Source organism: Atta colombica, unplaced genomic scaffold (assembly GCF_001594045.1).
Source record: "Atta colombica isolate Treedump-2 unplaced genomic scaffold, Acol1.0 scaffold141, whole genome shotgun sequence".
NCBI classification, from domain to species: domain Eukaryota; kingdom Metazoa; phylum Arthropoda; class Insecta; order Hymenoptera; family Formicidae; genus Atta; species Atta colombica.
In genome coordinates, this window is record NW_017259230.1 from 1,918,905 (window position 1) to 1,934,422 (window position 15,518).

Consider the following 15,518-nt stretch of genomic DNA (forward strand, 5'->3'; position numbering starts at 1 on the left):
TAAACTTTAATGATATCTTAATTACGTTTGAAGTTATTAGAGGGTGAAGTGAAGCAACGGATCCTAATACTTGTTTTAATCCTTGTACAAACGCAACAGCTGTCACGATATGTCTTGTCGACGAATTTCATTTGCTAAATCAATTCGCATTAATCAAATTAAATCCATCTTCGATTGGCCGAAACTCATCTGTGTTTATTTCATCAATGGAAGCTACTTATTTGTCATAAATCATTCAATCGAATGTTCTTGAATGAACTTACGTTTGTTAATTTTGATTACGTCTATATTATTTACAGTTCTTGCGATCTTATTCGAATCAATCAATAATCGGTATCAGCTTTGATTATTTAAACGATGATTTTTAGTGACATCAGAGATTGCAAAATGTTGACTTTCGCAATTTGTCTCAATCAGCATTTTCGCGAATTTTTTATGAAATATGATCCACACGTTATTCAGATGTCGCTCCTCTTGAAATTAGCCTTAAGGATCATTGCATGGTTAAAGATTATGATAATAAAAATGTTTTAGTTAGGCGACCATGAATCTAACTCAAGGCTGATCTCAAAGTGTGCGAAATCGTCGCCAAGTGTTAGTCGATTATGCTAGACTTGTGCATTCTCGCCAATCTGCGGGCCTAACTGCGGAGTGAGTGTGCCTCTTTAAAGACGTGGATAGCGTGTTTCCACGCATCTCAACCTTGCCATAATGAATCCATCATCGCGACACTTATTTCATTAAAACTTCCTGTCCAAGACTATTTTACTTGCAATACTTTTATAATGCTTTTATAATGCTTTTATAAACTTAGAAAATTTAATATTTAACCCTTAATATTAATGATATTTAAAAAATACATAATTTATCTTACAAGACATTATCTAAATCATGGTAATTAAAAATTAGAACCATAATAGTTAAGTTTATTCATTTATTTTATTAATTTTCTTATTAATTATTTATTACTATTCTGTTTTAAAATGCTAAGAACATATGTTTAGAAATAATATAACTAAACACAAACATATAACATAAAACGTGAAAAATATAAAAATAAGAATAGATAAGGGAAATATATAATAATATATAAATCACAATAAACAGGAAGTAGCTAATTTTTCATATAATTACTACAACAACTAACTTTTTATCTAAAGTTGCGAAATACGCATTTTTTTATACGAGATAATTTTAATACGAAAAACTTCCGTTTTCAAACAAAATAAGATGATTATAAAAATTAATTAATAATATTAATTATTCATACGTTTAATTATTCATACATTTTTTACTAGATTTTGTAGAATTCTGCATATTATTAATTTATCTGTTTTATTTCAAACGATCTGTTCACGTCTCGAATTGTTTCATCAGTTAATCAGTAGCACATCTACTTGTTACGCACACATTTTACATCGTAAACTATAATCAATTTCTTCGGGCACTCTTTTGCTTTTGTTTACTTTGATTTCGCTCGGGCAGATCCTGTGTTAAGTTTGTCGATGAATACGTAGCGCGTTTTACCCTTTCGCATTAAATGTCTCGTAAATATTGACTTACAATCGAGTAGGCGTGAGGATCAGATCGTCATTTGCGCTTTACGAGTGCTCAGTAATAGTCGACAGCTGTAATTTGCACTCGCTCGTAGTTCACATTCATAATACACGCATGTCTCGTCGCTCTGTCTGCGTAATTTGAAGTCACGATTGGCGTACGTAGTACCTGGAAGAGATTACGAATGAAATACAATGTATGTGCATCCATTATGTAAGATCATTGTCTATTAGCGTTATATACATTACATTCGTTACAATGTTATAAATCACCTCCTTTTGAAAAATAAATGCAATTTGTAAATAAATTTTGTAGGATTTAATTTAATGTGTGTCATTGCAGTGTTTTTAATATCCATATTATTTTATTAAATTATTAAATATAGTTTAATTATTTTCGTTTATTTAATTTGCTCGTTTCTTGGTCGTTTAAGTTGTTATTACTTTTCTAATATCGTTATAAAATATATATGATAAAATTATGATAAAAATATTTTGTAACGTTCCATTTTTATTATGCTTATCACATTGTTGTATGCGAAAATTTTATTCTTATTCTTTTATATCTATTTTGTGTTTACATCTATTTCTTATGGCTGTAACATCCGAAGATTTATAGACTTTGCAATGATACAATCGATGCGCACGATAGTGCCAATTGCTTTTAGGCCACGAAATATTTCAATGACACAACACATCCCGACTAATCCATCACTGCACTTTCGTTTGTGATCTGTGTCCACCTCGAGATGCGATTTCCCGGTTGCATTCGTGAACGGCGGATTTAATTTGGCATCGGCACTCCGCGCTGCCAATTGAGATTCATCGTCTCGTCCCGTGTCAAAGATTGCGCCTCGCTGTATTGCTCATCAGGTGTTGTAACTGGCCCAGATTCCGGGTAATTTACCAATGGACTGTCTCGCGCGCACAAATATATCCCGCGGCAGCTGTGGACCGATTTCGCAATCCCAACGAAACCGCTATGGCTTGTGGATCGATGTCTAGACTGACGACATCGGATCCCGATTTCGATAATCAAGCGGGAAAAGAGAGCATTCGATTGTCCGAATGATTCATGTAACGTTTGACATTTTCTCGAATCAATAAAACATTATCCACCCATTTGTGCGGGACTTATTACATGGAAAGGAGAGTTTTGCTAAAATATTAAAAAATTTGAGCTAAATACAAATCTGAAAATAAATTTGTTGAATTAATCAAAATAATTATGTAGGACATTCAACTAATGTTAGAATGTCAAAACTTTTTTTGTAGTATTTGAATTTTCTATGTAATTATTTTAACAGTCCAATAAAAATTATTTTCAAGTCTATCTGTTTTTAGATACTTTAGCAAAACCGTTCTTTTCATTATATACGATTCAATTTGTGGAATTCGAATGATTTGTTTAACAAGAAAGGAAAATAAATTTTCTACACAGGAAAAAAGATTTGTTTAGGCTCGAGAGTTTTATTTACATATGTTTCATTGAAACAAATTTTCTTCTTCTTAATTATTAATCTTATGGAATATATTTTGTTTAATAAAAAAAAATTTAGTCTGAATGCAAATAATCACAATCTTAATTTAAATATCTATTTGATTGGACCATTCCAATGCATAAATTTATAGTAACCTTCTGTACACGAAATAACATTATATCGCTCAACGAATCTTCCACCAATAATTGTTAGTTATGTAAGTGCAACAATGGTGGATTATACCGCGTCGACTCACCTTTTCGTGATCGTTTTTCCTGTTCCAAAGTTGTTTTCTATCATCGCTAATGTTACGTCACACGGTGACGCTATTTACAAGGATTCTCCGCTGTTCAGTCGGCTGCAGACATGCCGTGTATATGCTGCATTTTCCCGCGGAATATAAGGAAGATGTAAAAAAATGAGACCATCCAGGAAAACGCCGTAGCAACGCAATTAATTCTAGGTTAAGTAATTGCAATTACACAGTTTCACGGGGATCGTGTCTGCATGTTGGTATCTCTTTGCGGAACAAAAGAAATTGAGCAATGGCACATTCGTGCCTGTCATGTCGAATCAACTTCAACAATTGCCTGTGGTATATTAAAACATACAATATTATTCAAAACTGTTTATATTTATTTAAAAATATTTTATTTAAAACTCACGCTGTATTAACAAATCACAATAACAATTTTTATATTTTGTAGCAATATATGTAATTATTTTTATTCAAGTTTTGATTTTTTTAAATATTTTCATTATTAGTTACGACATAGTTGCACCATGATTTATTTTAAATCTATTCATTACTATTCAATTATCAAAGCAAAAACATTCCGAATAATTTTTATTACAAAATATACGAGAGATGTTGCATGTATTATGTTATAATTCCTATCACGATACCTGCATAAAAATCAATGCAAAACACTCGTGGCGATTTCTATATTCTTCCGTGTCTCTTTTTATTTATTTGCGCTCGTCCCTTGCAAGCACACGTACATACACACCTATGCTTATGCATACTCCGTGGATTTTGCATACCAAAGGCTCGTCTGCTCGCGGAATGTCACCCAACCAGAGACACGATCGTTTGAACTTGGCTTTAGCCAATTATACATCCGACACACTGTTTCTCGTTGCCCATCGTCCCTCCTCGTTTCCATCTCGACTTATTTCTCTCGTATTCTCCTTTGTTCTTCGCACGTTCAGATCCGCACAATCGAATCGGCCTCGCGAGGATGTTTACAAATTGAGCGCATAATTCGCGCACTTACAGATGCGCTCGACACATATCGGAATACGCCGTCTTTTCATGCGTACATTTAAAAACAAATGTTGAGGATACGACTATTATCGTTGTTGTGAAATTGCTTCCCAAGGTCGGTGAACAGCGAGATGTAATATAATAAATAGACATTGTTTATTAAATTAAAAGTAATTAATATTTCATTTATAATTTAATAACCATTTTAAACTTCAATGAAGCAACCTATGTAAGTAGATTCTTTTTTTAATCTGTGTAGTCAAATATTATCCGTTTTCGATGGTATTTTCGTAAATTCTTGAAGTATTTACTTAAGATACAGATATAAATTATACTTTGTAGCAGATATTGTACTTATAGAATGCAGATTTTATATTTTTAGAAGAATAAGCGATTGATGTATAAAAATATAATTTCTCTGGATTCTCTTGTAGTTTACATACATACACAAACGAACGTTTATCTTCTGAAAAACTTGGTGTAAATTGAAAGAATTTGTTACAACATCAATAACGTCTTTTCCTTTTTCAAGTTTCCGGTTGAGACGGAGAGAGTTCATTTTATATTTAAGGAGATCAAGAGTAGACTTTATCGGAGTCGCTGGTCGCGATCTCGATACTTTTTCCCTTCCATCTCTCTCTCGCGCGCACGAACATTATTTATACTTTCGCTCCGCTTCTTCGAAGTCTGCTGCATTTAACATGAAAGCTAGCGATATTCAGGCATGGTAATGCATCTATTGATCGGCACGAGGTCCCCGTCGTATAGCAACACGCGTATTTGAAAATTGCTCGTGAAAAATTACACGGAGGAGCGGCACGATCGTATCGACTCTCATTTTCTCTCGCGGTGGTCTCTCGCGATTCTCGCGGTAAGATCGAGGATTAAATGGAATTGATTTACTCGGATATGATAGTGATGTTGATTATGTAATGTTATCTTGATGTCGTTTTGCAAACGAACTAAGTTACGACATCGTTATCGTTAGTCAATACATTACCACAAACTTAAATGGAAAACGTATTAGTTTTTTTTTCAAACGAAAATGGAATAGCGCAAAGTGACAGCACAAGGCGAATTCGCGTCGCGCACTTCTCGCGTCTCTGGCAATGACTGCTTGTAATTATACAACGATGCGTCGGCACGTGACGACGTTTGTTTGTGCGAAAGCCAAGGTTTCCTCGTAGTTTATACTGCATTATATAGCAGAAGAAATTATTTAACTGTTTATGATGTTAGGCTTCAGATGATATGAGTTACGTTCCTAAAAATCTATTGGATTAGTTTTTAAATCTAGTAATAAATAAAAGATGAACAATGATTTTTTAGCAAATATTTTGAAAGAAATAACAGCGATTTTATGTATTCTTGCATGTTTAAATTATTTAATTTTCAAGCAAGATATAAATTCGCGATGTTAGCAGCAAATCGAGTTTAATATAAAGCTCGAGAAAAACGTAGAGAATTGTACATGTACAGAGAATTAAACAATTAAATGTAAAAATGAAAATAATTTTGTCAAGTTCTGAGAAAAGTGGATTAGTTTGTCGCTGCACTGCGACCTCCGTGTTCGTTTGTCCGTCGTCGACTCCGAATTCGTTTATCCCTCGCACGACGCAGAATTGAAATTTACGCATTTCAAACGAGGGACTAGGAGAAAAAATTATGTACCGGTGACACGGATGAAGAGCAATGTGCGCGAGGAAGCGAAGAAATCACAGATTCAACGAAAGCAGAGCGACAACGGCGAGTTTCCGGGACTAGGAATAGCGTTCCGCAAGCAACACAATCGATCGGCGACCTGATCGATTCAATACCAATACTAGTTCGGAACTAGTTGGCCGTACCCGATTATACAAGATTCCTCGCGATTGGTCGCTCGGGACACTTCATTTTCGTTTCGGCATCGTTCATCGGCTTTTCCGGTGAGCCATAATTTTCGAGTATGTTTAAAACAGCCGCTTCATCGTCAATGGAATTTGGCGAGATGAGAAGAGGAGAGGCGAGGGGAATCGGGTGGGCGATATCCGCATGAATTTATGGCGGCCGATATTTTGCATTGCATGCACGAAATCGGCAAGCGTGCATGGTGCATGTGCACTGAACAAAACGGCCGCTTTCGGGCGACCAACTACTGATCGGTCTCTCGTTATTTATTCTCGTACGATATTCTCGTATGTTGTATATTGTAGTGCTCGTGATACTACGTCAATACTGGATATGCAACCGAGTGTTTCTTTAAATCGACAGCTCTTCTCCAGATAAAAGATGACAATGCGAACAAATAGGCGACTGTGAAAGGTACAATGAGAATGTTCTTAACGTTCGTTCATTTGTTCCTCGCAAAAAAGATATTCTTTTTCGTGTATTTTATGTAGATACAGCAAAACTAACTTATTTTCAACAAAACGTCGATATTTCACATGATAATTCTCGTATTTAATTCTCGAGATGTTTAATAATGACATGGATGATAATAAGAATTATGATATTGAAATTTGACGAATATAAATACTGAATATTTAGCTTAATTATTTTGTGGCTAATAGTATATTTTTAGTTCATCTTTATGTAAAACAATCAAATATATTTAAAAAACTAAAAGAGAAGGAAATTAAATATAAAAAATATTTACATAATTGTATCGATTTATTACAACGAGCAGCAATATCAATTTATAATTTATCTCGGCAACGATAGACGATATCTTTCATACGAACGTATAATAATGCTCTGCGATAACAAGGAGCCGCCGTTTTATAGCGCGAATCGTAAACGTGGTGCATTTCAGTAAAACCATCTCGCGCCGAACGCTCGCTAAAAGTTATAATTATTTTGCGCGTCGTTAAACCAACATTTCGCGCGCAAGGCCAAGAAGACGCGAATCTCGTCTAAAAAAAATGACTAGTTGCTCGCAAGCAAAAGAAAATATTTTAAATATAATGATGAGTGACAGGTTTGCTCCAAATTTATTCTTCGGAAATATACGCATTATCTCGCGAAATTTATTGCTGCGTGCGCAACTCCAACGGACAATAGCGCGCGAGGTACATGGCGCGCGAATCCGCGTTAATTCCTTGTATAAATAAAGGACTTATCTGCACTGCACATTCGTTCCTGCTGTTATGATAACCTTATTAGTATGAGCCCTGCCGAAAACAGTGACAATCACAGTTGACAAAGTAAATCGATAATGCTACCTGATTAGCTGTCGCACTGTTTGATTCGCAAACGGTTTTGCAAAACATTGACGCACTGTTGCTGGAAAATATCGAAAATATTTGAAATAACTTGAATGTTTAATATGAAATTCATTTTAAAAACATAAATATAAAGCTTTTTTTTAAATAAAATATTACTTTATATATGTAGGTACAAAGCATTTCCATATATAAATATGAAATATTTTTAATTAATAAATAATTATATTAAACAGACGCAAAAGATTCATATGATATTGCACTCGCGTTCTTTTGCGTCGATTGAAAATAAATACGAATTAATTTCAATTATTTATGTTGAGTCTGTTCGATAAACGCGTATACGCATTTCGTGCGACGTGAAACTACTGCACTCTTTTACTCTCGATTTTACTCGGCCGTTGCAATTTCTTTTCGAATTTATCTCGTGTTTTCGCAGATTTTCGTGTTTCGCGGAATCGTCTCTTTCTTTCTCTTGCCGCGCAACTTCTCCAAAAGATGTAGAAGATTTACGCTTCACGCAAACTCTCGAAGCACTCGAGTAAAGCCAGTACAACCGTCAGGAGAAAATATGAGTACACGACGCGAAGACAAGGTCCTCTTTTTTGTTTTTTTTTTTCTGCTTTTATCTTAAGTATTTAACCAGTCTTGTGAAATGATCGAATTTAGAATCGACAATGACCGCGATAACTGCGAGGAAAAAGAGGAAGAATAAATAAATTACTTGAATGATGGGAAACTTTTGAATACGAGCTGCTATCTCGTTACTATCTATTTTTTTCTTCTTTTTCCAAATTTAATCGATACATTTTGCAGATTTCAAGAAAAAATTCCGTTTACTGCATTTTTACTTGAGCAGAAAATCATCGCAGTCCTGATTATACAATACTTAATATAAAATTTTCTATCTGAATACATGCTTTTATTATAAATATGTATGACAAATGTATCGCGTATTCATTGATGTTGGAACAGATGTCTTACGTACTTATGATGTAAAAGTCTGTTAAATTGTCAACGTCATTTCACGAATCAATTCTAAACTTCTTAACAATAAGTTAATTTAAAACTTGTGAAACAAACGGAGATATACGTCGCGTTAACTAGCCTCATTAAATAAACCATTTAGTATAAAAGATTTATTTCGCATTTCTCGAGTTTATAGACAGTTTAGTAACAGATTTTCCAATATTATAGTAACGTCATGTCACACATCAATTTCATTATCAATTTTAATAATGAAGGAAGAAATGTCATCAAGAATATCTCGCTCTTCTTTTACGAGTAAGAATGAAAATCAAACCAACGTTAGATGAACTAATGTTAATGTAATTTATCGAAGGAAAAGAGCGTAAATCACGAATCATTCACGTATGTCTCTGGACATTTACCCAGTAAATTATGCGCATCTCAATCAAGACCGTGACTATTGCTTTTTTCCACTTGTCATATACGATACACGTCACCATAATACGTATATTTTTACGTTCATTATCAGCTTGTATATACACGAATCATATGCGTGCTCATGTATGCGTCAAACACGCATGAATAGGCAAATTGCATTACCGTAGATGTTACGAGAAACTAGTTCGAACCAAACCAACAACGGGCAATAACAAGTTTTGCGAGGCCGTCGCGACGCGACGCCGCTATTTCGAGATGCATTATGGCACTGCCAAACGTACATATTCTCTCAAGGTCGTCACAGGTCCGCAGATATCGCGTCTTTTCTTCCTCTTTCCTCGATGCGTTACATAACGCGGTCTTAATCGATTTTCATAACTTGTTCGCGTTTCTTTTCCTCGCGAATTCACTTATCAAATTCCACACATTCTCAAGCAGAACACAAGTCATCATAATGTAATGATTCCAAAACGGCTTCTATAAAAGTCATTTTTCAATCATTTACAATTCATTTTAACGTCATGTTGACATTATTATGACTTATTCTGCTGGAGTTACCTTAAACGTGATACTTGAATTTTTCTTTAACACGATTTATTTTCATATTTTTAAACTGTTAGATTTTTTGCGTCCAAGTTTTACGTTTGTGGAGGAGGAATATATGTTCCTCTTGTTTATAAAAATAAGAGGTAGCTTTTATAATCTTATTTTATATAATCTTATCTCAGAAAACTTAAAAAGAGAAATAATTAAATGTTAAATAGGATACTGACGATGAACGAGATAATGAAGCAAGCTGGCAATAGGAAACCAGCGGAAACCTAGGAAATCTGTTCTAATCTAGAGAGCACGGAATTAATTTTAACTCAGCAAATAATAATTTGCGAAAGTTTCCGTACTACGTGACATTGTGTGACATAATCTCTGAACTTTTCTGTGTAAATAGATAAGCAAAATGCGTGCCTGCGTCTTTTGTGTGGAGCATACGAACGTTTATTAATCCACTACCCGTTAGAAAGAGGTCGGAATCTGGCTCGCGCGATCGATTTTACGTTGCATCAATTTTAAAAAGCGATAATCGGTTTTACGAGAATATAAAAAGGCATGATCCATTTTAGAAGATTCGGATTTTTATATCAAACTATAAGTTAATTCGGTAGTTTTTTGATATTTTTTGATAATCATTCCTAGATTCAATATAAAATATATAATATAAATTAAACTCATTTGTAACCGCACGTCAAATATTACGTTAGCAATCGTTTCGCTCATAAAAGAGTCGCAAGCTCCTTATTTAATATTTGAGATATTTGAACATTTTTAAGAAAATATCTTCTAGATATTCGAAGTTTACTAAGCTTTCAAGATCTTCAAAATATTTAAAGCTTTCGAGTTTTTAAAGTTTCAAAATAGATTCAAATAGATTCAATCATTCATTAATAACTTATAAATATTAATAGTGATATTTAAATCATTCGCATTCGTGCGAATTCATTCATGAGGCATTCGTGATAATTGCGCATTCATGGCGACGCGAGACTGTCTCCGGAAAAATTCACCGGGAAATGCATCGCGTTTGACCGACTTCCCGCGTGCGTGCGTGCCTCTGCCCGTATGTGTGTAAAATAATCTTTCGGATGGCGCCACCATCGCCGCCCTACCTACGGGCGGGTCCATACTGGGTCACGGGTCGATCTTCGCAACGTAACGTTCCAATTCGCGCTTGATATTGATCTGAGCTTTTCCGCCCACGTTACAAAAGCTCCCGGCGACCTGGCTTCCTACGTACGTCCCCGGCGCAGATAGAGGAGAGAATTACCAAAGGGAGAAACACTCGCAGCTCATTGAAATGTCTCCAAAGAAGCCGGTAGTGTTATCTCCGTAATGACCTATTGGACTGTCCTAGATTCCCTCGCGAGTGACGAGTGTTTGGATTTTTTTTTCTTTTTTTTTTTCCTTTTTGAACGATTTCCGAATGTATTCCTATTAGATAAAATATTTTATCTAATGTCGAGACGAAAAAAAAGATTCGAGATTATTAGAATAAATAGTATTCAACTGGACGCAAATTGTTCAATCGACGTAAGTAAAAAAATCAATTATGTTAAATATAGAAACGATTTTCTTTTTTTATAATATAAATGCTTTAAATTCGTATAATTTTTTCAAATTAATTCTATTTATTTTGGATATAAGGACAATCGTTCATATCGCGATTTACATTGTAAAGCAAAACATGAAATATCTTGTTAAATATCTATTTGATCTTTTTTTTATGTCCTTTTAATATTTTTATATGCAGAAAAATGAAAAGAATCGATTTATGCGGAAAAATAAAAATTTATTCAAATTTTATTCTTTAATAAGATTAATTAGTTAATCTATATTGATTAAATATGTGTTTTTTGCTACTTAATTGTCTTCTATGTTTTGAAATATATTTTTAACTTTCTATATACATAGATCAAATAATCAAAATTTTGTAAGGGCGTATGTTTGTATTATATGTATAATTAAATATGCAAAATGAATATTTTGAAGACTATAAACCTAAATCGATCATTTAAATTATTGATTGAAGAATTTATAAATAAAAGATAGATAAAAAAAAGATGGCCTGAAACACTTCATATTATAATCATTGTTATTTATCATATTATATCATTATTTATATCTACACAGAGGTATTATGTCAAACATTGGGAATAATAGGCTTCAATAATTTGCGTACGAAATAATGAGGAATTTCCATGCGACGTGCACACAAATCAAATTGTTGGTAACCACCGCGTCAGGTTTAATTTCGCGATTTCGATCAATTTTGATTGATGCGGGCGTGTTCGGCTCGGAGAACTTAAACTCGACAGCAGTGAAACTTACTCTCTGGCACCGTGACCGAACGCGGTTCAATAACCTCGCGTGCCACGACCCGAAATTGCGAATAAGAGAGGTATATAAGCAAATGGAAGATCGCGATAGCGCAGCAGGAGCAGCTACGAAATATTCCGCCGCCTCCGGCACTTTTCGTGGGGATTGGTACGATGCCCGATCGATCATCTATGTCCGTCTGTTAAAATAGACCATCACCCTCCTTCTCTACGTCACCGACGTGTCCTTGAGAATTCAACCCTCGCTCGATCTCCATTCGTACGTCTAAATACATGAATACCTTAATGATTTGTCACCCTTAATGATTTGTCATATTTTCCTCTTTCAATTTTTTTTTATAATTCCCATCTAATATCTGGGACACTCGGCTAGCTGTGTCGCACGTATAAGTGTTTAAAAATTACGAATTTGTCACTAATTATTGCATTCATCAGATATATTGGAGCAACAACGCACGTAACAGGTCAACGGAGTTGTAATAAGGAAAGAGAATCATGTTTTTTTTCTTTTAATCTTTATAGGATGAAGAACCATTACAGTGGCGTTGAAACAGTGTCATATTTTAAGGCAAGGAGTACAATAAATTATAGTATAGGATAACAAAAAGGTTTGATCACAAAGTTTACCAAATCATTAATAATGTATATTTATAAAAAAACTTTGGAGTGTTAGTTATATCTATACACTTAAAAAAGCTGACATTATTTATCGTCATTTTGACGCCAAAACTTTTTAATGTCAAAATGACAGTACATAATGTCAGCTTGCTGAGTAATGATTTAATAAATACTCAAAACTTTGTAACCAAATTTTTTTTTATTACTTTGTATAATAAGAAAATTTTACTCAAGAGAAGAAAAGCTATACGATTTTAAAAAATCTGTTAAAAATTGAGAGATTTCGTTCTCTCTCTCAAACTTTCACTTGACTATTGTTATTATTATTAGAATTATTTTAAGGGAGGAAATCTTAATATCGATTGAAAGTATGTTTCCTTATTTTTTCCACCACCCTACAATAATCATTACATGCAATTTGTACGTCGCAATTTTCTCAAGCAAATACCTTCGCTGTTAAATTACCTTTGCTCACGACTTTCGACGAGCTGTCGTCGTACTGATTTAAATCTTGGTGATGTAATCGAAGAATCTTGATTCGGGTACGTCAATATTCGGTGTTCGAATAAATTCTATCTCAAGATATATACGATTCTGCTCCGATTTTCATGTTTTTTTCTTTTTTTTTTGTTTTGCCATCGGCGTAAGAGATTCAGGGAAAGATCCCATTTCTGGGGCGAATGTTTTCCGTACGATCAATATGTCTCTCCTCGTTTTCCTCCCCGTTGCTATCGTCAGAACTACCCTCTTAAAGGGTCGTTCAGTCGAAAGCCTCTTGTACTTTCCCTTATTGCCAACGTCGTGAAGACTAGCCTGCTTTGATGCCTGATTGACCTCTTTTGCGTCTGCCCGACGTACTGTTGACCCTGGAGGACTCGTGTGCGAGAAAGTTACTTGATTACGCGAGATGGCTCTTGCATTTTCACCTATAAGTCTGCACGCGACCACTTCGAACATTATTGAATGTCTGTCGCGTCATAAATTCTTGCCGCACGAGAATAAAATGGTAACTTTCCTGTATTTCACATGCGTTACGCAAAGAGATTTTTTAAATAATTATCTCAGACTATTATTAGATTACAATTTATTTTTAGATTATTATTATAATTTATCATTATTAAATATTATTTACATTTTATCATTCTACTTTATATATCATGTTCTTTTATATTTTAATTGTATTAATTTGTATGATTAGCCTACAGCGAAATTTAATTGTCATCGAAACTGATTATTGATTGCTTTTATTACGTCACTCGCAAAAATAGCAGATAAGAACTGCAGGCGGAAATAATAATTCTTTTTTCGCCGGTGAAAATGCGATTTTGTGGTACAAATGAAATTATTTCGAGTCCCAGGTTCACAGAACGAAGTCCATTGTCCAATCAGACGGTGACTGTCGACAGACGATTGTATCACACCGCAGCGACAGCAAAAAAAAGGACATTCTACTTTATTGACGGACGGGCCGCTGATCACTTTCCCCCGCGCCGTGTCACTCACGCTTGAAACTCCTGGTCTAGCAAGAAATGCATCACGGTGACTGTAACACGCTTACTATTATGAAAGCGATCATTGCCACTTTGCATGAAATTCCGGAATTTTGCGCGACGAAAGTGACCAGCGTAATTATATTAATGTGCGTTTAATTTCTTGTTTATTTCTAACTACTCGAATTTGATGTTATTAATCAATGTTTCATATATCGATTCCTTATTTCAAAAGCATTACTAAAAAACCATGATTTTCAAATTGTTATCATGTTTTTAATACATACATTAAATAAACATTAACATCCTATCAGTTATCAGAAGTGAACTAACTTCATAAAAATTTGTCAAAATTGATACAACAAGAATTGGTTTAAAAAGATAATTGGTTAAAAAAATCATAATTCAAAGAAAAAAATGATTTTTTAAAATAAGTTTTTTTTATTAAAATGAACAAAAGAAATGAAGAAATGACAAAAAGAACATTTGATAATATTACCCTTTAAAAGGTGAAGCTCTATTTTAAAAATCTTATAGTTTTTCCTTGAATAAAATTTGTTATAATTATTTTATTGTATTCATAATTTTTTGCTTCAAAATATGATACTGTTTTTGCACCACTATAGTGACTTTTTCTGTAAAAGTTAAGAATATATGCTTTTTACAAATATTATTTGTGTGTAATTAATTAATCAATTTTCTATAAAAAAATAGTTTTTCTTCTTTTCTAGGAAAGTTCATTTTTTTTTTAATCTTTTTTAGTCTACTGAAGTAAGGGAATGATATATAAATATGTCGATCAAGTGTCTCTTGTAGTGTCTTCGACTATGACGTCCAATTCTCTTCGATTTTAAAATATTGATTTTTCTAAAATATTCCTAGAATTTTTAGAGTCTCATTAAAACGAAGCGAGATGTCATCCACGATGAGAAAATTTCCTCTCAGTATACATCAATTTTGAGGAGAATTCCAACGGAAAATATTTTGCGTGCATCGATAATCGATGCATTCGCGAGTCCTATCGTTTTAGAATGTTTATTATGAGGCACAGTATGTGTGTTATTTCGAACTCCGCGGCAGACATCCGAATTTTCCTTGACGATTGTATTTCGTCGCACGATTGCATGTTCTTTTTTTCTCCTTCTTTCGGAGATTTCGAAATTGGATCAGGTCAATCGAGGAACGTGACTCACGAATGTATTTCGCGAAATTTCCTCGACGAATCGTTGTGGATGAAGATTACGACATTCCTTTGTGCGATCGTCACGAGATCGCATTAAGACTCGCCGTTGTTTTTTAACAACATAAACGACATCATCTGTTCTTCCTAAATATCCAATAATATACGCAAATAAGCGATAATGGGAAATTTATTGTTTTTTGATAAACGTACCGTTGAATCATTATTGATGCTTTCGCTAAGAAAGTCGTAAAATTGAAAACAAGTGGAATGTTTGCGCAATATGTGTCAGTAAACGTGTTGGATTGGAAACTTATGTCAATAACTTTTTTCTCTCTATTTTTTTTTATATTTTATTTTTTGTCTACATTTTATCGAATATTTTTTTTGTAAATTTTTGTAGGAAGAGAAAGTATTTAAATATATATATA

General features: G+C 33.8%; 1 protein-coding gene across 4 annotated transcripts in view; it reads left to right on the plus strand.

Moving 5' to 3' along the window:
- The window catches only part of LOC108684957 (protein Tob1-like), a 160,856-nt gene that overhangs the window by 85,991 nt on the left and 59,347 nt on the right, over positions 1-15,518 (plus strand). The window contains exon 1 of one of the 4 annotated variants that reach the window (XM_018189529.1): positions 10,689-10,778. The exons of 2 other annotated variants lie outside the window; for them this stretch is intronic. The gene's annotated coding sequence lies outside the window, so the exon portion shown is untranslated. Of the gene's footprint in view, positions 1-10,688; positions 10,994-15,518 lie in introns of those variants that run through there. One more of the 4 variants, XM_018189525.1, reaches the window with a different exon arrangement.